The 25448-nt window shown below is 40.2% G+C and overlaps 1 protein-coding gene across 1 annotated transcript in view; it reads left to right on the top strand.

Moving 5' to 3' along the window:
• Positions 1-25448, top strand: part of PRKCE (protein kinase C epsilon) — a 293743-nt gene that overhangs the window by 43296 nt on the left and 224999 nt on the right. The window lies entirely within an intron of this gene.

Below are 25448 nucleotides of genomic sequence, written 5' to 3'. Positions count from 1 at the left end.
GGCTTGTCTTGAGGGGTGTCCGCGCTGATCCCTGTGCTGGTGAGCAGCATAGTGAGTGTCTGAACTCGGCTGCCTGCTGCCCCTGGGCTGCCGCGCAGAAGCTACCCTGGTACTCGGTAGCTTTGATGGCATGGATGAAGTTACTGAAAAGGCAGTAGGCTATTCTCGTTTGATATTCCTTTTGCTGCCTTCTCGGCTCTGATGGGTTTTGTTGTTTGGTCCCTGGGAGCGTGCATCAGAGCAGCCAGCTTCTGTGCTTCACTTAGGGATCTTGAGACCTGGCAGGCATGGACGTGCTATGCTATGCAAAATATAATATTTGTGTTTTCTGGATGCTTTGAGTGGTTTGAATACCTGAAGCTATAGCATTAATAACAATTACAAAGTAACTTGAAGGGTAATTTTTATTTCTTTGGAGCTTTGGAAAGCTTAACTTAGCACAGTTGTCTTGTAAATGCATTAACTCGGGATCTCTGAAAACGTGTGCCAGAATCAGTTTGCCACGCTCCACTGGAAGGCCAGTGTTCCTGCAGGGCAGGTAGAAGATAAGACAGATGGCCACCTTAGGGTGAGGAAAGGTTGAGAAAGTCCTATTTCTGTGTTGGTAGAAGAGGACATCTTGGAAGTGCTCTGACCTTTGAGAACCTTCAGAAAATGGCTTGCAAATACTAGCTAGCAACGTGCTCCAGGAAATGAGAACTATTGAAGCAATCCTGTTGTCTTCATTCAACCTGCATTCCCAGTGGAGTCATTAGTGAGTCTGAGCTGAAGAAAAACCTCCGGTATTTTGCCCATCAAACACTTAGTCATTGTAGTGGTTTTGAAGTATTTATCATGCTGCATACTAATTTGAAAAAATCTTGAAACGTTGTTTGAATGATCCTGGGACAAACCTGGAATAATCTGCTCCTTCATGAAAGCAATGGTATCCTTATTATGGTAGAATGTGCTTTTTGGTTCTGTTGTCCAACACTGAAGCCTTGAACAGTCGCCTCCACCAAATAACAGATCTCCCAAGAGGTGATGGGCAGCCTAGTCAGTTGGTGACAGGACTCCAGTGACCTGATAGCTCTCAAACTCTGATCTAAACTGTAGTGAGAGGTTCTGTCCGATGCCTGGCTAGGTGTGAACTGGGCAAGTGGTCTGGCATTTAAAAGAGAAAAATCATTCCAGTGGGTTATAACAGATAATCTTATTTTCTTGACAGCAAGCAGTTGGCTTGTGCTGAGAGCGACAGCGCCCTGCAACTGTATGAACCACGGGCTCTGTAGCAGTAGTAAACCAGGAGGTTTGAACTACTTCTCTTTCCCTCTAAGTGACCCTGGTTGGCCAGAGTGGGGACGTATTGGTGAGGGAACACACGTATCTCAGCTGTTCTTTGTGCGAGTGGAAAATGTGAACCTGATTTGCACAAGCACGAAACTCACATCTGTAGAGTTTTAAAGCAGTGACTGAAGTGGAGCTGCCGTTCCTGACAGCCTGCCCAGCCCTGCACCCTGTTCTGACTGGATGCACAAGTTCTAGTGCTCAGCTCCTCTGTTTTCGGCTTGAAACAAAATCTTCGTTGCTAGTTGAGCATTTCTCTCTGTGCTAATATTTCCAATGCGTCTTTAGTTCTGTAATTGTTCCACTAAGAAAACTGACACATAGATAATTAAGTAAAATTTTTTTTCATATCTGTAAGTTCTGCTGCCAAAAACCAGCAAATCCCTTTTTTTATCTTAGTGCGCAAATTGTTTCTAATATGCAACACATTTTTAATTTAGCCCTCACATCCGCATTATTACTATTTAAATGCCATAGCATATCTGTGGCACTGTTTGATGTATTCTGGATAGGAAGGGAGTTCTGCTCGAGCAGTATCAGATGTAACTCCATATGGCATTGTTGTGTGAGGCTAAGATGCTTGCCAGTTCCAATTTGGAACATGACATTCAATGCAAATATATCATGATACAACTGCATTGCAAGGATTTGAGCTGATTACTGTGCTCTGCTGGTTAAAGGACAGTGTTGAGGTTATGGAGTATGCTTTTGCATTCAATACTTAACGAGATAAAGGTGCTCTGTATACTCAACTGTAACTTTTTTATTTCCCTGTCTCATGGGCATGCAATGCAGTAACCATTGTATGAGTAGGCTAAGGGGGGCATTGTTTGTAGGGTACAACCAAAACAGAACATTTTGGTATGTGTTCTGGTGATGTAATATTGTACACATCTTCTCTGGGGCAAAGAAAAAGGAACATGTTATGTTTCTGACTTACCTGAGTCCTTGCTACCAGAGTTAGGTCCTAAAGATCCGAACAAAGACAGAGGTAGTTCCGAAAGGGCGGATGAGAGTAAGCAGGCAATCTGTCTGTGTGTTTGGGGGTTTGAATTTCAGGTGCTCTTTTACAATATTGGCACCAGATGCTTCAGAGGGGACAGGTGGTTGGTGGGTTGTTATCTTCCTCTTCCTCCTCTTCGATACCAGCTAGTGGGCCACAGTGACGCAGGGGAGATCAGGCTGTACTTTGGAAAGGCTAGCCGTGCCTACGGCCATGTGCAGTGCAGTACCTTTTCCTGCCCCTTCTTTGATGTGGTCTGTGTCTTCTGCTGTACGTTTGCAGTGATAGTTGCTTCCAACAGACCCTTGTGAACACTGTGTAAGATTTGCCTTTCATGCATCTCTTGGCATACCATCATCTATATTCCTTCAGCGTGTTTTTCTGAGATTGTTCCTCCTACATCTTGCATGTCAGCATCTTCGTGGCTTCTTGGAAACATTGTCGATGTCTTTTGCTTTCTATCTTCAGCATGCACAGTTCATCCTGGAAACAAAATCCTTATCAAAGGTTATCTTAAGCTTTATGGAAAGAAAAATAAATCCCATAAATTCCAAGTAATGTGCCATTCATTTTGACCCAGTATACAGCTGAGCTAGAGTTGTGAATATGTCCAGAATTGCTCGTAATAGGATGGGAAAACCACACGAAATAACATGCTATATATACACCTTCGCCTTCGCACTTTGCCTAAAAAAGAAGTGATAAAAATAAAGGATCAGAAGTAAAACAAGCACTTACTCTGTTGTTCGTAGTGACAAGTGAAGTATATCAATAACTTTGAAGTCACTGAAACAATTTTAGGATATTGCTTCTAAAAAAAACCATTACATTTTTGCTTGCTATATTAGAACTTCTTAATGTTATTTCACATGTGAAAAAAAAATCATGGTAAAAAGAAATAAATGTCATGGCAGCACATGGGCATAGCAAGAACAGATGCTGATTAGGTCATCTTGTTAGTGACTTAAAAACGTCACTGCAGATGGGTACAGAACTGACAGCCCATGCTGAGGAATGTATCATTAGTAAGTTACACAAGCTGCTAGGGAACAAGAAGTGGGGAGATGGAGAGATGAATCTGGGATCCTGGAAACCCTTATAGCATGCTGAAAAACTGTTCTGTTGTCAATAAGAGTCCAGAATGCCTGAAACAAAATCCATTTTTCATAACTTGTTGGCAAGAGATTTTGAAATAAATGTCTGACATGTTTTCAAGCTGTGTGCAAATCAAAAAGATGATTACTCTGAAATCCGCGTGATAAAATGTTCAATTCATGTGATACAATATTTTAAATCCTTCTTAAGGGGACTAAACTTGTTAGCAGATGTTGCTTGACACACTTATCATTGCAGAAACAGAGGTACGAACTTGGTGGTTTGTGTGCTGACAGCTGCGTAGCTAAGTTAGGAGTAAACCAATATTGGACATGACTTGCAGTAAGTTCCTAATCATTTGTCACCTACAGGGTATGAGATGGCTCAGTTATTTTGTGTACAGGGCTATTTGCAGAGATCCTGAGCTGGCATGCAAAACATTGTGTGAGAGACTTTGTTAGAGGGTGGCAATGACAGATTTGAATGATTTGAAAAAAAAGTTTTCCATACAAAGGAGGATAATGGTACCAGAGCCTCCTGCAGCTCTGAGCTTTCAGTAACCTGCAGTGACAATTCTTTTCCGTCACGGCATGTTTGCCTAATTTTGCCAGCTGTCCGTTTGCTCAGGTGATATGTAAAGAATGAGGTTTGGCTTTTGTGTCTATTGAAGGCCATATGTATGGTTGCTGGTTGAATGGTGTGTTATGAAGGTTGGTACACTGTTTTGCATTGTGTTAATTATTGCTGATATTACTACTAATGGTGATATTACTTCTAGTCTCTGCTCTCAAATTTTAAGTCAGGAGCACAAAGAACATGTGATAAGCCTTAAAGATTGTAAGTTTTACATAATTTACATAATATGTCTTCTAGTTCTTGTCTTCTGTTTTTTGTATTTTGGGGCTTTGGTTTTCCTGGCAGGGGCTTGAAGGGTAGAAACTTTAAAAAAGAATATACAACTGAAAGCTGAAATTGCTGTGTAACTGTCTCAAGCCCAAGCGTTTTAAAAAACCTACAAATGAAGCAACACTGAATTGATCTTCAAACTTTCTCCCAAGTAACTACACTTGATTTGTCTGCATGGTGCTTCTCATGCTTGGGTTACAGCTGTGTTGCTTTAAAGGCAGATGTTTAAAGATCTGCTTGTTGCTTGCTTTGCAAGTTCTATTAACATACTCGTCAAAGTTACTGATACGCCTGGCCTCCAAAACTGGAGAAAGAAATGATTCACTGAATACAATCCATGATGGTGCTGCAGCCATAGTTTTCTGAACACTTTGTGTGTCTGTTTCATTATTAATTTGTGTAGATTAATATGACCTGATCCCAATTTGTTTTATTTTTACATAGAATTTTCTTTTTTTTTTTACTGCCTCTTTCTTTCTTTGTTTTGACTTTGTGTCTGTGGGGACAAAGCTAGTCTTTACATCAACTGTTCATTCACAAAGCTCACCTCTGGGAAGATTTGCATCTATGCAGTTGTTCTGACTAAAATTTCCTGTGCGAAACAAGGAATTTGCATTTCAGTTAAAGAGAACAGAATCTGTCTGTTACAGTGTCTTCTGTTTTTCCCATCACCATGGTGTCTTAGCACTTGGTAATTTTGCAGGCTGAAAAAGAGCAATCCAATTTTATTAAGGGAATAGAGAGGTATCGAACATTTATTTAATGATACAATACAGTCGAAGAATCACCACATGGTAGACCTCTTGGTAAACATGTGTAAATGCATTAACCCTGAACACGGAGCTAATGTAGGTGTAACATTCTCTGGATGAAGTTCCCCTGACAGATGTGGTGTGTAGCACCCTGCATGCCCAGCAAGCAGTGGGGAATCAGTGTAGCTTGGAGTTGTGCTGTTACACGGGATCATCCTGAAAATCACTACATATATAAGCCACTGCAGTATTCCCTGCTGAAACTCCTCTCCTACATTTTCATCAAAGCGCAGCCATGGGTTCGGCAAGAATTAGGTATGCCAGCAAAGTTGCCGCTGTGTGAGCTGAACCACTTGCATCAGGGTTTCCTGACGCTGCTACCCAGCTCCCCCATCCCCTTCTTTCCAGGAAGAGACGGCAGCTATGAAGAGCGGGTATTATATAAAAAGGTGATAAAATCTTTCTGATGTCAGAGCGTTTTGAGAGCTATGCAAAAGACATTGCTGAATGCAAAAGACAAGGAGTTTAGTTTCTTTGTTGAAAAGAAATTTGGCAGGTTGAAAAGGACATGCTTTAAATTCAAATCTCTATATAAACTGTTGGCCCACTCTTTTTCTTTTGCCCTGGTGCAAATATGTGCAATTACTCTGCCTCCATGGGCTGTTCATAGAGACTTTTAGTGTTTTTTAAGTGTCAACTTACAAATGAAATCATGTGAACACCAAAATGCACAAAACTTAAAAAAACAAATTTCTACTCTGAATTTGTCTGAGACTAATTTTTTTTCCTGCTTTGAACTGGGAAAGTTGTAGCATTAAGACGAGTGGATTAGCCAGTTGTATAAAAATTTTACTGCAGTGGTTTATGAAAAAGTGAGGTATGGTAGGAAAGACAGAAGACAAATTAGAGATTGAAGAAGATGGGTCACAATAAAATGCATTTCCAACAGCTGACCTGATTTTAAAAAGGATTGGGTATGGGTAACAGAGACTAGTGATCACAAAATGAGGAAAAGCATCGGCTAACTTGAACACTTAAAGCTGAGTGAAGCTTTTAACATCTAGATTAATTAAGACTATACAGTGCTTGGGAACATACAGAAGTATAGATACATTGAATGGAAAACCCCAAATCCTCATTGTTGCATTTACTAGCATATCAAATTCAGGACTGGTTGGCAGACTACTTTTTTTAGTTTATGCCTTTGTATTTCAGACCAGTAAAAGGCCTCGCTTCAGGACTTTCTTCAGTATCTGTAACCACCGTCCCTTCACAGATTCCCCAGTCTTTTAGATAACCCAGATCATTAGGTAAACAGGGACTTTCTTCTGCGGGGACTGTTAGATCTATTTCACAGAATCACAGAATTGTCAGGGTTGGAAGGGACCTCTGAAGATCACCTAGTCCAACCCTCTGTCTGCTAAAGCACATTTCACAGTTTATATATTGGGACTATATTTTTCTACCATAGAAAACACATAGTTTGACTGTCAACATTATTGCAGGTAAATTTAGATGATACAGGTAGAAAAATTTTCTTTAAAACAAGTTCTGGCAAGCAGGTCTTACTATCCTCTAGGGACATTTGCAAATTTGTGACATGTATAACACCGTTTATGCAAGTCTTATCCCTAGAGTAAAGAGGATTGATATTGTAGTTATGACTTCCTACAAGATTTGTAGTATCAACAGTCTTGGTGAAACGGGATCAGTTTGGATGGCTTACAGAGGAAGCTCACTTTCTGCACGGTGATTTCCTTCTGTGGTGAGTCTTTGACTATTCTGAGAAAAACTGCTGTGGGTAAGTGAAAAAATGACGGCTTTTCCTCTGGTATTATCTGGGCTTTGGCACTGCAGTAGAAGGCAGAGGAAGGGAAGCTGATACTCTACAGCGTGAAAGTAGAGAGAGGTAGGTGAGAGATTGCCTACTTAGCATGTGCATTGCTCCTAATCCTCCTTCTGTCTAGGAGCCACACTTAACGAGAGATACCCAGACTGAGATGTAGGGTGTTTGTAGCATCCTGATATTTATATATATTTATAAATATAAAGCACCTATTTTGATAAATGTTCTTCGGAACCACTGTTGATGACATCTTGATGTTTGTAGCATCCTGCTACAAACTGATGTGAAAATGAGAACTTCTTGAAGTGAGGTGGGACCTACAAGTTGACGTACAATGTGAGGTTGCATGACACTAAGTAAGTTATACTGCCTGCTGTAGTACAGGCAGTAAAATAATAAGCACAGCTGAGCAAACCAGCTCATAGAAGTAAGCAGAATATAGCTGTAATACAGTGGCTTTCCCCATCAACTCAAGCATGGGTTAGCTATGCCACAGGAAGCAGCACTATTTATGTCTCTGATTTAATGCAATGTTCAGGTACCATGATGATGAGCACGCATAAAAGCATATATAGATTAGCAAGGAGCATTAAACTTTGTGAGAGGGAAACAGAAGAGGATTGTCTAAGCACTGAGAATTCTTTTAAAAATGTACAAGCCTCGTTCTGCATGACCTTTTTTATTGCTAGCCTCATATAAAAGAATGAAGCTTATACTTTTTCCTGTGGCCTCATGGAGCTGAAGTGCAGATAACAAAAAAATATTCAATTATCCTATCAAAGGAACTTTGGCCTTGACTAAATGAAGAGATAAGGCCTTTCATATGAGCCTTATCTGTAGTTTTCTGTATCTTCTTCATCAGTTGCAATACCTTCTGAATAAAATGAATAGAAGACATTTTTACTGATGCTAGGCAAGTAATGCATCTCTTGACTCTTAAAAGAAGTGGCGCTATACTAGTTAAATGTGAATGACAAAATGGGTTTTGTCAAGTGTGTTCACCATCTACAGCACGAGTGTCTCTTTTCCAAGGAGGAAGATTCAAACGAAAATTTTAGGACTGCAGGAGGAGGCATGTTCAGGAGGGTACTGTAATTCTGAGTGTTATATTCTTCCAGTTTCAGCTGTTAAAAGTTCCATCCCTTGTAAACTGCAATGACTTCAGGAGGATCAGCTTCAGTATTAGAGGTGGGAATGCAGGTATTCCCTGGCCTTGTAGCCAGTAGGTAGGAGCAATAATTGGGATAAAGAAGCTTCCTTCTTAATAGCAGTTGCGCTCTGCTTGTCTTTGCCTTGATGGTGGCTAAAGGCAAGCCAGGGATGGGTGTAGGAAGGGGCATCCCCCGCAGGCCAGGGGCACTGCTGTAGTGCTAGATGTCAGAGTGTGCTGGGGATTGGTGGCAGATGGAAGTGTTCCAGATCTCAGCAAAGTCATTCTAGGGATCTCATTCCTTCTTAAAAGTCAGTTCATAGTTATGCATTTGAGGCTTCTTACACTAGGCTTCTGACAAAGAAGTCAGTCAAATAGACCAGGATTATTAGCAAAGGGAAGAGGGATAACCACCATCAGGTGTGTCTACAGCAAGTAGCTACATCATGTCCTCAGCAATTCTGCTTGCCATGGAATTGGTTTCAGTGGGAGTCTGGGGCACTCACGGTATTGTTGGATGGGCTGTCAAAGTGAGGAGGGAGTAACTGATGTGCATGGTATCATGAATATGGATAAAAATGTTGAAATTACCAGAATGGATCTTCCTAAAACTTTAAAGCCTTGTGTTTCTGCTGTGTGTGGCTCGATAATCAGTTACAGGCTATAAAATAAAATAGTTCCTTCAAATCAGAATGCCAGGCAAGGCAAAAGTCAGGCAGGAAAGGGTATTCAGGCTTCCTTCATTACGGAGCTGACTTCAGGAGCTAAACTGAGATAGTAAGTTTCCTGTGGAGCCAGTTAGTTAAAGGGTGCTTTTGCAGAACAACTCAGAGCAGAAGTCTCTCTCTCTAAACCAGTTCCATAGAGAAAGTAGGTGCATGGCACAGGCACCCAAATTTAGATGTCTAAAGAAGACTGTGTGAACACTATCCTAGAGAATATGTTGCCATAGTCACAAGGAGGACAGTCTGCATCCCATGAAGTATTTCTGCCTCATAATGATTTCATCGAATAGCTGTTGTAGTGTTTGGTCTTCTGAAAAACAAGATTATCAGTCCAGTTGGACCGTTATTTTTATGTTCAGGGTGGTGATTGGATTTTTCTGTAACAGAGTGAATGAACCAATGCATGTACTAAAGCCTCTCTGCTTCCAGCAAAACATGTCATATTTCACCTGCCTTGAGACTCAAAACTGGGAGTCAACGAGAAGAGCATGTAGACTTCTAATGTGCCTTTTCCATGAAATGACTTTTCCACCACCTTTGTTTTTACTGCAGACGCGTTGCATTTCTTTTCCTGTACGGTGCCAGATGTTTGATATTCAGCCTCCCTCTGCATATTTTTTATTTAATGGGAAAAGGAAAACTCCCCCCCCCACTCCATTCCTCTGTACAGAGCAAACATGAAATAGGAATGCTAATTGACTTAAATCCATTGCAAAGAGCCTAATGTTAAGAGGAAATTAGCCCTCTTCCAGAAAGATTATATTGTGCTTCTTCCTAAAAAAGATGCCTTACTTCTTTAGAAAAGCAGTTGTTCCTAGCAGCAGATTGGGTATGTTACGAAATAGACCACCGGTCTGCTTAATGCGTGATGTTAAGTAACTGGCTGTGTGAATTTTACAGCCACATCTTGTGTATTACATGGAAGCAGGTCTTTTGTCGGAAATTTTAGGGCCTGTTCATTATCGATACCACTATGTTGTCTTCAATAGAATGAATTTTGGCACCTGGTGTACACAGAGAGGCCAGCATATCGCTGAACCTGCTGTCTGGTCAGATGGGACTCACACCCCCTCTGTCAGAGCTCAGTGCCGCCGGAGCCCTCGGTGGTCCCCGAACAGAGCAGCCTTTCTAATGACTTCTTCGAGGCGGTAAATCTTCCTGTCTAAAACTATCGCAAGTGGTGTTTGCAGAACTAAATCAACCTAAAATTTATGTCGCTTAGTGAGGTCACTGACCAACCAGCTTGCGAGATTTGGTTACGTTGTACTTTCTAAAAGCTTATTAAAAGATGTGATTTGTGTTTAGTCTGCTTTAAATGATTTTGAATCTCAGAATTAAATCTTCAGGCCAAGCTGGGAGGTCTCATCACAGCTGTATATATTGCATAACCCTGCAGAGTACAGGCTGTGGAGTTTATGCAGAGATCCTTGGGGAATAGGACATAAACATCACTGACTGACAGTTGTCTTACAGTAACAACACAACTCACATCTTTGCAACAGATCTGACTAATTTCCTTGTCAGCAGGTTTTTTAGTTTCCACTTAAGTCAGTTACCAATAAGGTGGCTTAGATAGAGATGATACCAAAGCTTTTTTTTTTCCTTCTTTTTTTTTTTTTTTTTTTTTCAATGTACTAAGTGGTCCCTTGTGGCCCTGTTCAAATATGTGTTGCACTTGGTTGCGGGCAGCTAGTGGCCTTCGTTTCCCAGGAGGGCTGCATGCCTTTATTTTCAGGACATATAAATAGTGATTAAGTATTGGAGAAGAAGTGGCATAGAAACAGGTAGCTGATAATGCAGGTACAAGCTATTTATCTGCCTGACTTTTCTGAATTATGGATTAGAAGAGGGCTTATTAAATCCTTTCCTGGTGCTGATCTGTACTGCTGAGTATGGACAAAACTTAGTAAGTGTCTTTTTCCTCATACCATATCAAACCAGTGGTATGTTACAGGGCTGACTGGAGGTAGAAGGCACGGTACTCTGCTTTTGTAATTCAGTTTTGCTTGAGCCTCACAGTATCAGCGTTGTGTATAGAGCAGCAAGTTGCACAAGATAAAGAGATGTTGCATTTCTGAAGTTTCACAAGCTTTATAATAAAACATTTTTTGAAATACGAGAAGATGAGAATCTTACAGCTTGACTGTTATTTCAATTTAATGTCAGACTTCTTTTAAAAGAACATAAACTGTCATGTAGCTGCTACAAAGCACCAGTAATTTCATGTTCGGTCCCCATGTGAAAACTCCTGTCGTTGGTTGTGTTTTGTTTTTGACCACTAGAAACCTCAGACATTGTTTTGTTTGCTGTGGCTACACGTGCAGCAACCACAGCAAGTTGTTTCAAACCACTGATCAAAGTTCTGTCTCTACTGGTCATAGCTGTAATATTATTTTTTGTTTGTGCTCTCACGTTCACTTTGGCTTTCAGAATGCAGTAGGATAAAAGTTATATTTTTAAGAGGTGATTTTTTCCCATTTCAAACACTAATAGAAATGGCTGACTGACTGTGCCCTTGGCTCTAAGTTTGGACAGGGGGGCTAGAGCAACAGGTATTGTTCATAATTGCAGGGTTTGATGTTCTGTATGAATCTAGTTACTGCAGTAGCCTGAAAATGTGATTAATTTGGCCCGAGGTTCTTAGTGACAACTGGGAAAATTTCCAAACTGAAATTTGCAACAGAAGGTATTAACACAGTAAAAGTGACTAAAGAAAATTTCATTTGGAGGCCAAGGATTACCCTCTGTTAAGCCAGATATGTCTTACCCTGTCTGTATGTCCCTTGAAATCTTCTTTAATGGTAGGAATTCCTGTTGTGCTTGCTTTGGGGGAAGTATTACTTAACCTGTATCTGCTCTTGCTACCATCTTCAGTCTCTTTCCTTTTCCCCTATCAAAAATTTAAAGAATCTGTCAGATAATGGATTCTCTTGAAAACCTGCTATTAGCAAGTAAAAGATTATACCGCAAGGTGAGGCAGAGCAATCAGCATGAAGACACTTAACAGTACTCTGTGCAGTTGTCTTATGAGGCTGGGACTTATGTCTTGCTCAGCATAATGAAGAAGCACCTGTGCAGCCTGAGTCATGATCTCTGCTTCTTGCTGCTGGGACCGTGACTACTCTTGAGAGGCTGCAATCGTAAATCTGCCCTCTTTAAAAAACACTTCCTTGCATATGGGTTGTCTTTATGGGAGATCTCAATCAGTGCTGGAAAAGGCAGCATCCACTGATGAGAGAAGGTGTTGAATTGGACTTTAGAAAAATGGCCAAAAAAAATTGCTAACCTTTTGAGATCCAGAGGAAATATCTCCTAAATTGCTGTGGTCTTGGCTTCACTGTACCTTTGCTTTCTTAACATTGAACTGTGTTTTATAGTCTTTCTGATGGGACACATACAGGGTTTCTTTGCCATAGTAGGAATTGCAGACATGAGACTTCAGGTATAATCTCCCTGGGTTTAACAGAGTTTTTCATTCACTATTAGAAGGTGATAATGGTGAAAAATCATCACTGTTGTTTAATACCTATGAACTGTGTTTGTTTGGTTCTTGAATGTAGAATTTACCTGTGTTTAATGGCTAAATACTTGGTAGCTCTTAACACCTGCCAGCTAATGAGGTGGTTAATACTGTATGGTGTCAGACCATCGCTGTGCCCTGACATGGGAATGTCAATGGGAATGTCCGCCTGTGCAATGGGAAGCTTGCTCTTCATCCATTCCAGGGATAGCCCTACTAGGCTACTGCTGGCTTCTTCTGGGACCTCTCAATCGTGCTGGCTGTGCCTTATGCGTGGAGCAGGTGCAAAGTGATTGCCTGTGGATGTGGGATAATCCTGGAGCAAATCCTTGACTCGCCTTGGTCCCAGCTCTGGGACTCCATCCTCGCGCTGGGACCAAGGTGAACAAAGCAGCAAGCTTGGCCAAAAAGGCTGAGCAACGCAGGTGCAGTGTGACCACTGGATGGCAAGTTAAAAACATTTGAGGTACATGTTCTCATAAAAGATTTTTGAGAAAACAGTGGTCCTCCAGGTTGGAAGAGGGCTGGAGAATTGGCAGGGTGTTTTTCCTATAGGTGGGCACTTGGTTTGGAAAAGAAATTGCATGAATGGAGTTGTTTGGCGGGGGGAGCAGCAGAAGTGAGGGCTCGTTTTTGCTTTAAGAAGAGGCACGCAAGATGGAGGTGTTGATAGAGATGTACACTCTGAATTTATTTATTACTAAATGGATGCCATTGTTCTTGTTTCCTTCTTTGTTTGGAGTAGGAAAGTGGTAACGCGATGGGGACTGTTTCACACAGACCCAAAATGAAGCAAACTAGGCCCAAGTGCTGGGCCTGCAAGCAGAGGATAGCTGATATCCGCAACCCCATTTTGCTCCACAACTGAACAGCAAGTGTCTTGGCCCCTTTTCTCCTAAAGGTGCTTTCTGATTATTTTTTCCCCTGTTTCTTTCTCAGTTTTGTGGCCTAACTAATTCTCCAGATAGAAGAAAAATAGCCTCCATTTATTTTAATGGTCTATATTTCTGTCTGTAAAGGTTACATCTGTTTTTGTCCAAACTGTTCCAGTTCACAGGGGAACATTTCTGAAAGTGATTGGTCTTTGCTTCTGGATGCTGATGTTTTGTCTGCTGAAAAAACTGACTTTTCTGGTCACTGGTAGAATGCATTTGGAAAGATACGGAGCATCTGTTCATAACTTGTCAAACAGATGGAGCCAACTAAGTGAAAAAACATTTTTGTGCCCATAGCCCCTTTAAAGCATTGCCTTCCAGCTGCTTCGTTCTTTAGAAAGGGTATCTTGCAGAAGACATACTGAGTGTCTGGAGTTGCTAATGCTAAGTCCAAATGCTTGCACTCAGATGCTGAATTAATTACAATACTAAGTCTGGATGGAGTCATCTGAATAGTTTTCTGTAATGCCTAAGCAGACATAACTGTAAGCCAAATCTCCGTTTTGTTCAGAGGAAAACTGAATTCTCCAGTTATGTGAAAGCTTTTGGATATGGTGCTAAAGTAGTGAATGAACAGGATGATACAATTTAGACATTTAGAAAATTTTTTACAGAGTTTCTCACAAAAGGCATTCAAGTCATAGGATAAATACTTACAGGGCAAAAGGCAGTGGTGTATCATTATTTGGAAATTGGCCGAAAGATGGGAGTAGGAATTTCTGCAGTGAATTTTCACAGTGGTTCAATTATTAGAGCATATCTGTCCCTGAAGATTTGTTTGAACTCTTTGCCTTTGTTGCTGAAATGAAGGTTAACTCTAACCATAAAGGTCAAAACTATGGACCTTATTGTCAGTGAATGGGATTGTTTTGTAGAGGAGTGGTAAAGTAGTTATTTAGCATATAGAAATATTTCTCCTCCTGAAGCTGGAGATGGCCAACCAGACTAAAAGGCAATACGTTTTACAAAATAAGTAACAAAGAGCCTTCTACGTAAACTGTAACTACCTGTAATTAGCAGAGCCAGTGAAAGAAGATGAACGTTCAGCACACAGGCGTACTTGCCTTCACTTACTTTGGTAAAGGAGCACCCTTAACTCTGTTAAGCTGTTGCCGGTGATGATCCCGCAGCCTTCAGAGTGGACTTACCCACTGACTCTGAGTGCCCTGCAAGGGACGGAGTGGAAGTCCATGTGGTCTGACACCTACTTCAGCTTCAGTGACAGGTTCTTCTCTCTGCAGCTATCTTTCCAGCTCTTCCCCTTCTGCAGCTGGGCAGCATATCTTACAGCACTGCTAGCCTGGAGGAGGATCAAAGATACAGAGTTTTAACTAGAAGACTTGGGCTGTTCGTTTGAGAGCATGCCTTTGAAGGGGGGGTGTCATTCAGATGGTGTTTGTGGCTGGATCAATTCCATGCTAATGCTCGCTTGCCTGGTTTGGGGAGAGAAGATACCCAACAGCAGTCTGTATAAAGCAGAGGCACTGCCCATACAAAGCTGGGAGAAACTTTTTTGTGATTTCAGATTCCTGTAATAAACTGAACCTGCATACTGACAAAAGCAGAAGTCCCTTCTTTCTTATTTTTCTCTGCCACTGCTGTGTACAGCGAACACTTTTTCAGCCTTGCTAAGTTTGTGGTTGCACACTTCCTCCCTCTGTCCCCCTGCCAGCAACCTCAGCCTTACACCCAATCTGCAGAGTCTGCATGTACAAAGGAGAATTTCGTTTTTTCTTCTTCTGGAAATCCAACTCTCATCTCCGTTTACCTACCTCTGAAAAGTAATATATGTAAAATGATTGTGGAAGGGCAACCAGCTATTCTTCTGAACCAGGATAACAAGGGAATTAAAAGCCTCATGTAAAATTTGGGCTAGGTCTCAAAAATTTCTCTCTACCATTCTTGTTTTTCTTCCTAAGTCCTCAGCTTTGCCATCTGCACTCTCACTAGGGGCTGGGATTTTGGCTATGTGTGAAGTAGGGTAAGGCAGCTGAAAAATCGTAGGAAAAATGGCTGGTAAAGGTGCTCTGAATTCAAACGGTAACTGCTGAAAAGGAAGCACTTCCCTGCTTCTGTTAGTGACTTTACCATGATTGTTGCTGCTCTTTTCCTGTGCTTTAGGTTTACTTTCAGCTAGATTCTGTTGGTATTAGAGAAATATTTCCACTTCTAACATTTACAATTACAAATCAAATGTCTCTCCTTTTCACAATTTGAGAAGCTCCTTAGACACTGCTGAGTAAACTGGGCTCAGCCTTTTAAATGTTCTCTGTCCTGCCTTTTTAGCCTGGGTTTGAAGAAGAATGTACATGGACTTTTTCTTTCCCATGAGGACAGCGGGAGCCAAACCATTCTGTAGCCCAATTCCTCTCTTGTCTGGCAGCTGTGCAGTATGGCTTATGGCATTTGGTGCATTTCCATTGGAATTTGCTAGAGTTGCACTGATTTATACCTGGTGTGAATCTTGTCTTTCCAAAATACTACTGTTGCAACAGAAAAGTGGATCTGAAAATTCCTTAACTAAGAAGCAATGTGGTCTTTTGTTTGTTTTGCAGTAACTTAATGGATCATTGTTGTCACGGAATCATTGTTATCGTGAACTTCAGTTTTCATTATCAGCTGGAAAAACTTGAATGCTTTCAAGAGTATCAAAAGAAAAACACCAGTAAAAATACCTTATTCGGTAGTTTCTGGTAGAGTGGAATCCCTGAAACTTTGCTATGACGGCTTTCCAAGCTGCCAGAGCATCTGCCTCAAATTGACATGCTGCAAACCTGACCTTCCCTGTTTTACTGGAACAGATGCTGGTATTCCTGTGGGCAGCACTTCCCTGTGTTCGTTCAAGTGCCAGTTTTTCAGCAGTGGTTTAGGAGGGGTGGTAGTTGGAAATACTCTCTTGTGATTGGAACAGAAATGGGAAGAGCTTCAGTTGTAGTAGTGACACCTGTGTTGGTTTTTGTAGCCATGGCACCCAGGCCTTGTTTTATGTGATAGAAACAGGAATTTTATGTTGTTTTTGGAGTATGAATCTCCCTGTTTGGAGACAGTGCATCTCATTTTCCAGCGGGTCTGTAGCACTAGAAGGACAGTCGTGCCCAAGAAGGAAGTCAGTCACTGAGTAACAAACTTTTCATTTCAGTTGTATGTGACATGATTCGCTTCCTGCTTCAAACCCAGGTTCTGCGCTGGTAGGCAGCTGGCGTTTCGCACCCAAAGGCTGTTTCTCTGCAGCAGTTGAACCGATTCCTGTAGATGTAAGGCCCTGCAGTCAAAGGGCTGCAACAGAGAGTATACCATGTGCGGGTAGGTATAGGTTTGCAGTTGCCTACAGGATGAACAGACTACGTCATTATAAGGATACTGTTGGCCTTTACGAGACCCCCAGCCTCATAAACAGCCTGTATTTTTTTGTCTACGCTGGGGAGAGAAAGCCAAGTGAGGGGCTCTGAAGATAGTGGGGGAATCACTTGAAGAGATGTATCTGTAAAAGTGCAAATACTGTTTATGGTAACGGCTTCAGGTCCTGAAGGTTAATGGAATACTTTCAGAGTTTTGTAACTAGTCTGTTGTATGAGTATGTGCTGTGTAGTTTGAAAAGCAAGGATCTGCTTTGTTATCGTGCAGCTGTTTTAGTGTCAGCAGCTAAATAAATTGGATCCAATTGTGTGGCTTCTAGGATTCTGTGTGTTGTGAGTTAAATTTGCTGCTACAGCCAGTGCAGTTCATTGTAAGTTCAGTATGTTACTGAATATTTATGAATGAATATTTTTTGTGTTTTACAATGACATTTAGCAATACATTACAGCTAGAGCCAAATAAAATAAAACCTTTTTACAGAAAGAACAGAACTTGGGGGAAAATATCTCATCAGATACTTGCTTTTCCTTGACAGATAGTTTGGGGACCTGTTCTGGAATTTTATAAATGACTTGTTTGTGAATCCAAAATAAAATCTTGGCCTTGCTGAAGTTAATGAGTGTTTTACCACTGAGTCCAGCAGTGATAAAACTGGAGTTCTTGCTTCTACCCTTCTGTCGGCTTCTCTGTTCCTGAAGTGTGGTGAGGTGCAGGGATGCAGACAGGGAGAGGACTGGTCTCTTTCCAGCTCAAGAAGTGACTGCATGGAAGGACTTTCAGAGCTGGCCTGTCTGTAGAGAATACTTTTTTCCCCTACCCTCTGCTCTCCCCTCTGCTTCCTTAATCCTGCTGCCCACCTCCCACGCACTCTGTCTCTCTCTCTCTAGGATTTTCTATAGAGAGCAAGGAAGGAAGACCTGGGTGAAGAGGTTGCTGGCTATTAGCTGAAGCAGGTTCTGCCTTAAATGTTTACTTTTGCTGAAGGAAGGAAGGAAGACTGTTTGGATTTGCCTGATCTTTTAAGGGTCTGGACAATATTTGCATTTACTTTTATGTACCAATACAATAAAGCCCAACATAGAGGTGTTTTAAACTTGACCCTCATGTGCAGTGTTCCATCCCAGCGCTGACCAATCTGTCTTAGCTCTGAGCGATAAGATTGTTTTGTTTGTAACCAAGTTGATCCAAGTGACTTACTCACCTACATTCCTTCTGATGTGCTTGGAAGCTCTTTTCTTGTTTTGAGCTTGGAATATTTTCAATACTTTTTTTTTTTTCCTGATGAATTCTCTGAAGCCAAGTTTAATGACTCCCTTTGACCTCACAGGTTCTGTCCTGCCTCTCTCTGTTGGTGCAATAAATTGTTTTAATTTGCTGCAAAATGTTTTTACTGAGATTTTTATATTTATAATGGCTGTTTCCAGGCTAAGGTAGAAATGAATAGCATATGGCTATTGTGAGAATAAAATATTAATTTTGGCAAATTCAGTCAATTCACAGTGGGTGTTCTTAGCCTTTAAAACAAAATTATCACATATTTGGCACAACTATCAAGTGCCTGCGTTTTGACTCTAAGCCTTAATCACCAAATGAAGAGAGCAATGTATTATTAACATATTATGAAGACACAGTAGCTATGACTGTGTGAGCTGAGGGCGGGTGTTCTACATGGCTGCCACATGGTAGGAAAGAGGACAGGTTGCAAAGTTAGGGCAGTATGCAACAATTAATACACTCAAAATGGAGTGCACTGAGCGATGTGTTTGGATCAAGCATTCCAGAATGAATTTGGATTCAATACCTAAAAAATTCTGCAAGTGTCTAGCTGTGTCTAATGTTTGATATCATCCAGAATATTCAAGTGTGTCTTGGTCTGTTGTTACCGTTGAGTCTCAAGGAAGAAGGAGACAGATTTATGCATTGAAAAGGAGCAGAAGAATTTCTGTTGGTTAATTGGAGACTCACTGATTATAAATACCTGCATAGCACAGCATCTGATGGGCAGTGCTGTGTGACAGCAACATAAACCGTATCACTTACAACTTTACTGTGCAGAGTCCTGGCAGCTTCTGCAGAATCCTCTCCTTGGGAAATGTGAAAAGTCAGTGTTGCATAGGAGGTCATTTGAGATTTTTTTTTTTATCTGCACAGGTACATTCAAGTCACCTTCATTTATTTCTGAATATTTCACCCCTTGTCTGACTGCAGTCCAGAATGATATTCATATTTCATATTATATGTAGTGGCCCAGTGATGTTATTGATGGTGATTCTTATTTTCACAAGCACTAACAAAGCATGGTTTCATAAAGTATGTCATTGTGTCTGTGCTCCACTGGAGCATGATCTTCTGTAGTACCACCAGCTGATGGAAAATACAGGCTTGGACACAAGGCCATTTTCCTTTTGTTGTTGCATATAATATGGCCTTCAAGTTATGTCTGTTGTAAGATACTACATATCCTTATGAAGGGCCTGATGTTGATGCTATTGAAGGAGATCCCTAAACTGGGACAGATCTGTAAGACACTGGCGCTGTTAGCGAGCTGACTGGTGCTGTTGGTTATGGATTCATGAACGATCTTTGGCATTTAAAAACCGTGGAGCCAACCTTGTAGGCTTTGGGTATCTTTTGAGGATGATGAGGGATTTGGGAGGGAGCACTAAATGAAAATTTCCTAAGGTATGAACATTTTTCATTCAGGTAAAACCTAGTTTCAGGAAAACTTGAATACTTTCTAAGAGTAGTTGGGAACATGCTGGTAGATGTACAATATTTTTAACTTGTGTGTATGTGCATGTAAGTTTGTGTGGACAGGCGTTGGGTCAGAGGCAGATTGCCCAAGGGGAGAGCAAGTTTCAGTTACCCTGCATATAATTTCTGCTCCCTGTCTGGATTGCTGTTTGGAAGTAATGTGACAGTATTACCGGCTCCTAGAGGAGAATGCTTTTTCTATGCATCTCATATACTAAGCAAATACAAACCAGAGGAGAGAAGAGGAGAGGAAAAAGGATGGGAAAGGGAAGGGGAAAAGTCCATGTATTAAAAAAGATTTTGATAATGACTTTCTGTGGAAGCCAGTGTCCCACCACAAGAGCATACGTTAAGTTGTAATTTGGAGATATTTTGATAATGTGCAAAATGCTTTCCAATGTCTTTAAGTAAGCTGTTCTGAGACCGAACCAGTTAACTGCTACTAAACATTTCTCATTGTTTTCTGGCACTGTTTAAAAGATCCATGAGGTTCTCACTTATTTCAAGGCCTTGTTCAAGACCTGAAATACTGGGAGGTAGATGGGCAGTAAGTATACTTGGAGCAATGGTTTTGTATCATGCTTTGCTCAATTGTGTCAGAGTTGTTTAATGGGATTACTGGAAAAGGGCAATAATAAATTATGAACAGAACTTAAATGACTGTCTGTCTCATGTTCTGAAATAGCTTGAGTTCAGGAGTCAGGAGTGATCTGAGATGGCAAGCTGGTGCTTTTATTTTAAAATGAGTTATGAAATAGGTGATTAAACTGTAGAATGTGTCAGCATTCTAGCTTACCGGAAGTGGGTCTCTTGAACAAAATGCTCTGTAACTGGGATTAGTATTAAGTTGCGTCCCCTGTTGTTGTGTCTGATCATGTCACAGAGCATTTGTCTTCCACATTTAGTCCCCATTCTTCCTTGGCTTCCAGTTTGTAAATAAGAGCCATTGATCAGCACAGGAATTCAAGTCAAATTAACCTTGAACTGGATGCTTGAAAGTCCTAGGTTCCTAATCCCTAGATATCATCCTTCATCCAGTGTGCTGTGTGTGTCTGGATCACTGTGCCTTTCTGTCATCCTTTCCACATTGCTGTCTGTGTTCTAGACGTGTCTATACCCTGCTCCTTCAGAGAATTTGAGAGGGCTGAATTAAACATAGGGATTAATATGATGACTGGCATCTGGTTATTTCTTTTTAACTGTTCACAATGGAAAATTCATTTTTATTTTTTAGGCTGTAGCATTTTTTGAAAGAGCGTGTTTGGGGCGGGTTTTTTTGAGTGAGTGATGATTTCGGTGCGTTTCTATGTTAGCTTTATTCTTACTTGAATATTTTTAAGGCTGCCATAGAAACCTCCTAAAATGTTGTTTGTAGAATGATTTGAAGAATTTAGAAATATGTCTTCATGCATTTCAGTTCATATGTATGCATACAAGCCATTTGGTCTCTTTCAAAAACTGGAAGGTTTTACTTTATTTTTATTTTTTTTTAAGTGATCAGGATGCTCTTTCTAGGCCTACTGTCATAGTGACCCTTCCTCTGTCCATGAGAGCTGGAATTGAAGCCCTCTTTAATCTGGAGCTTCTTTAATACTGCTCTAAGCTCCTGCTTAATGTCACAGGAGGTTGTTTGAGAGTAAATTGAGATGCTCTCTCCTGCAGGATTTAAATGTGCTGTTTCCACTGCCACATCCTGCTGATACAGTGGTAAAGGATTAAAGTGAAGATCTAATTTGATATGGGCCTAATTATAAGGCTAGCAACTTTAAAAGTGTATATTGCATTTCTTACTCATGTAGTGTATTTTTGAGGTACTGTGGGCTCTATTTATGGTTCAGTGCATATGTTGGCTAACTTATACATATTATAAACTATTTTTTCCCCACTCCTGTGATCAGTAAAGCCTGGCTTGAATTTTTCGGGTTTTTTTAAATTGAAAATGTAACTTTGGAAAACATGAAAAATACTGCAGTTTCCATTCGATGAGAGCATATTCTGCACTTGCAAAAAAACCAATATTGCCATCTAGTGGGAGTGAAGATTTTGACCTGTCATGCTCCTCCTAGGTTACTGTTGTCTAGCTGTTCTCTTGGGGTCATAATACATGTTTCAACTGAATGTACAGCAGTTCTTTTTCCCCAGAGTAGGGGGAAAATACCGTGATTTTATTGCTGAAGTTACTCTTGCATGTACTGATGGATAATCAGAAATATTTTGCAGGTGTGGAGAGCCACGTGTGGCTCGTACAGCAGCTTTCTAAAGCATACCGCTGAAGGACCGGGTAGTGTTTCTGTGCTACAGTCTGTTTGGTTAATGTTACTGTGTTGGTGCCTCTCCAACATGCAGATGAATTCAAGCCTTTGAACATGCTAATTTTCTGGCACCTGTAAAGAATATTAGATAAATCCATCTTTTCTGTCTTTCAAGCCTTTGTGCAAAAATATATTGAAAGTCTTCTAGGATATATGTATAAAAGATGTATTGAAAATGTTCAGTGGAACAAACCAGGAGGTAGGATTTTGCTGAAGCTTTGGGATAGTGATTTCCAGAAAGTTTTTTCTGCTTTATTTTCCCCCCTCTGTTTCAGATCAGGGTCCGCTGGGGTTCGTAGAAATGGAGGCAGGATGACACCTGATTAAATTAATTTTTTTCATTGCCTTGTAACACTTCATACAACTTTTGTTGCCTTGTAACGCTTTTTCTTCTGGAATTGCCACTGGCTAGAATTGACTAAGTAACAATTTTTTTCTTTCATTTAATCATAGCATTTAATTAACCTCCCTGCTTTAGTCATCGGTCTGCAGCTTAGAAATGGAAGGTCCTGAGAATCTAAGCATTACTTGAAAATACATTACTAATGGTTTTAGTTAATTCTCATGCCCAGTCTTCGAGTTTTTGAATCAAAGTGCTAAAAGAGAAATCAGTAACGCACATTTTACCTCAGTCTGCTTCTAAAGAACAGAACAACAGCAGAGTGGTAGTTATGACAGTGGCACTGTTATTGCTCTGTCTTCTCTTTCATTTTTCCCCTCAATCCTTCAGTAATGAACTGAGTTTGATCTAGAATATTTTACACATCTCCTGGCAAGCAAATTGCTACCTGTCTTTCTGAAAACCTATATGATCCATAAAAGAGACAAATTATGTGTTTTCATCATATTCAATACTGTTGACCCTTAATAATCTTTCTTTGCTTGAGGATATTTATCTGTTTTTCATCAATTGCAATTGGTACTGCTAAGTTTGTTTGTTGGTTGTTGGTTTTTTTTTTTTTTTTGTGCTGAGTGCTGCATCACTGCTGATATCTTACCGTTTGTGTTTGGGTGAGGCATGTATGGCATGCTTTGGGAAGGTCAAGTTTGTGGCTGGAGAAGGTTTTTAAGTTCAGAGTTTGAGTTGGCTTGGGATGAATATCTGGGAGCCAGCCTCCTCATGAGAAGCACTGCATGATGTTCACTTCCTTAATTTGGAACAGGACTTCAAAGCAATGAGAGGATACTTATTACAGGTCTATATTTCTTATAGTGATAGCACTGCTCACATTTTAGTCTTAGCAAAGGTAAAAGAAAAAAAACTGCATTAGGAGCTGGTATCCATAATAGTGGCAAGAAAGGAGGAATAAAGGGGAGGCTGGCACACAGTAAGTGCTGAAGCATACAGGAGATGTAAATGACTGTGTCAGTATTGGATACTGGTGGAGACTCTGTACTTATCGCCTTTCAGCCTAATCTGTTTCGGTGGCATTCAGGGCTCAGGTGTCTGCCATTTTCCATTTGTTTCTCTAGCCCCGCAGAATCAGAATTTAAATGTGCTGTCCTGTAGTTGGGAATGAAACTCTGGGTTCATCCACGCTCTTCCTTACTCCACATAAAGTCACTCTTGCACCTTCAAAGCCTCTATTAAAACTTTGCAACCTCAAGCCTTGTCATAGGCTGTGTCCCTTTTCATAATAATCCTAGAACTTTCATATTATTTCTTTCGGTGACTTTCCCACTGTTTCCTGTCATTTTATTTATTGCAGGCTGTACCTTCTGCTGGACAAAGGCTGTGAAGGCTGTATCTTGTTTACTGTCAGTTGTTGTTCAGGCTTAAATGATGATGATGTGCTCTAGTTTGGGTGATGGCAGCGGTTTATATTTCAGAAGTAATACCACTGCCTCTGTTATAACTAATCAGGACTTTAGAAGACAGTTACACAGTATGTTCAGGATTTCTCAATAGTAGTTATCATTACCTTTTGAGTTTCAATTACCAGGGAGTATTTTAGTTTTTAGAGAGGCAAGTATATCCCATTTGTGGCCAAGTAGTGTTTGAAAAAAGATAATAATAACCTGTGAATGTGATTGATCAAAACTGTACCGAAGTACTAGAACTCATGCTGTTTGTCAAGGTAGAAAATCTGTTCATGCATGTGATCTGTATGTGATCCACTGCTTTTTGTGGATCCTCAGGTGTTAGTCATTCAGATGTGAAAACAACTTTTCTAAGCAAAAAAGGGTATTAAAATTCCTACTGTAGACAAGATTTGTGAAAACAGAGTTTTTCTTCTCAGAACAATGTTTTGAAATATTGTCATGGATTCTAAACCATCTTCTCGTCATCTCTCTTTGTCTCTCCTAGTACAATTTTTTTGCATGCTAAAGTAGTGTATTTAGTAGTAATTCTGTGACAGTATATGACACCAAGAGAAGAAGGACAAAGCTGGTAAGGGGTGTGAAAATAAATTAGTCAGTAGCTAATGGTCTTTGTTAAAAAGTAAATATTTTTTTAAAGGACTTAAAAGGTAATTAGAATTAATCAGCAAGTGCTGTTACATTATTATGATACAGAACTGACAGAAATACTTCAGTTTTCATATTTTACATAATTTGGAAAAAAGGATCAAAGTATTTTGAGTTTTTCAAAGTTTCTTTTATTAATATTATTGGATTTCTGTTACTATGTGAAAAGTATTTTGAGTGAAGAATAGTCTGTGATTACATTTCCCTAAGTCTCTTTTTATTTGCTTTCCCATATTTTTCTTTGTTAGTTTATTTTAAAAAGACTTTTTTTTTAATATTAAAACTTTATGAAAGAGAATTGGCTTGATAAAAGGAGGAATGGTTCTTCAATCCCTATTTTAAAATCCCTCTGCATTTCTGAGGAGCTATTCCCCCAAAACGTGGCAAATATTTATGGGTATGCTACAGCAAGGATGATTTCTATCTGCTTACTTTCCTCTTCTTTCTCGAAGAGGACATGGGTATCCTGAAGTTACTGCCTTGGTTATTGTGTAGCCTGCAAAAAACATTACTTAGAGAGAACAAAGTTTAATTCAGGCCAGCTGCCTAACTTTTCCTGCTAATTTTTCTGCAGGTTTTCCAATCCATCCTACACCCTATGCTTGTAGAGCTACATTGCTAACCTTACTTGAGCTTGATTTTTTTTTTTTTTTTTTTGAGAGAGTTTGTATGTGCAAAGAAATATGGTTCAAGTTATTATGAGGGATATATAATATCTCTTATTATTGCTATTCTCAATAAGCCTGAGAACCTATTCATAACCTCCTTCCCAGGGTGAATATTGTGTCGCCAAGAATGTGGCGACATCTGCAACCTCCTTTCCTCTTATCTACTCCTGAAAATTGAGATAAGGAACATATATTCCTTCTGTTGGTTGTTGTGGTTTTTTACCTCAAAGTACCATTTTTTGATTTTAGGGGAAAATAAGATTGTGTATGTAACTTTAATTGCCTTATTTTATGGCTTGAGAAACAAAGACCTTGATTTCTTGAGCAGGTATTTTCCAGGTATACAAGCTGTTCAGAGATCCTCCCTCCCTCTCTCCCTCTTTCTTTTTGAAATTTGTCTTTCCTGATCATTGCTCGATAGCTCATTACTATTCATATAGGGTTATTCTCTTGCTGCTTGTTGTATGTGTGCAAGGACACACAGTGGGTAGTTGAGACAGCAACTGAATGATCTGAATAATGAAGTTTAATAAAAGATCTAGAAATAAACCATATAAACAGGAAAAATTACTGCAGCTTTGAAATGGCTAATTATATTGTACTTAATGTATTCTGTGATGCATCCTATTT

The sequence above is a fragment of the Falco peregrinus genome, chromosome 11, assembly GCF_023634155.1.
Source record: "Falco peregrinus isolate bFalPer1 chromosome 11, bFalPer1.pri, whole genome shotgun sequence".
NCBI classification, from domain to species: Eukaryota; Metazoa; Chordata; class Aves; order Falconiformes; family Falconidae; genus Falco; species Falco peregrinus.
The sequence above is the reverse complement of the archived record's forward strand: the minus strand, read 5'-3'. Positions and strand labels throughout refer to the sequence as shown.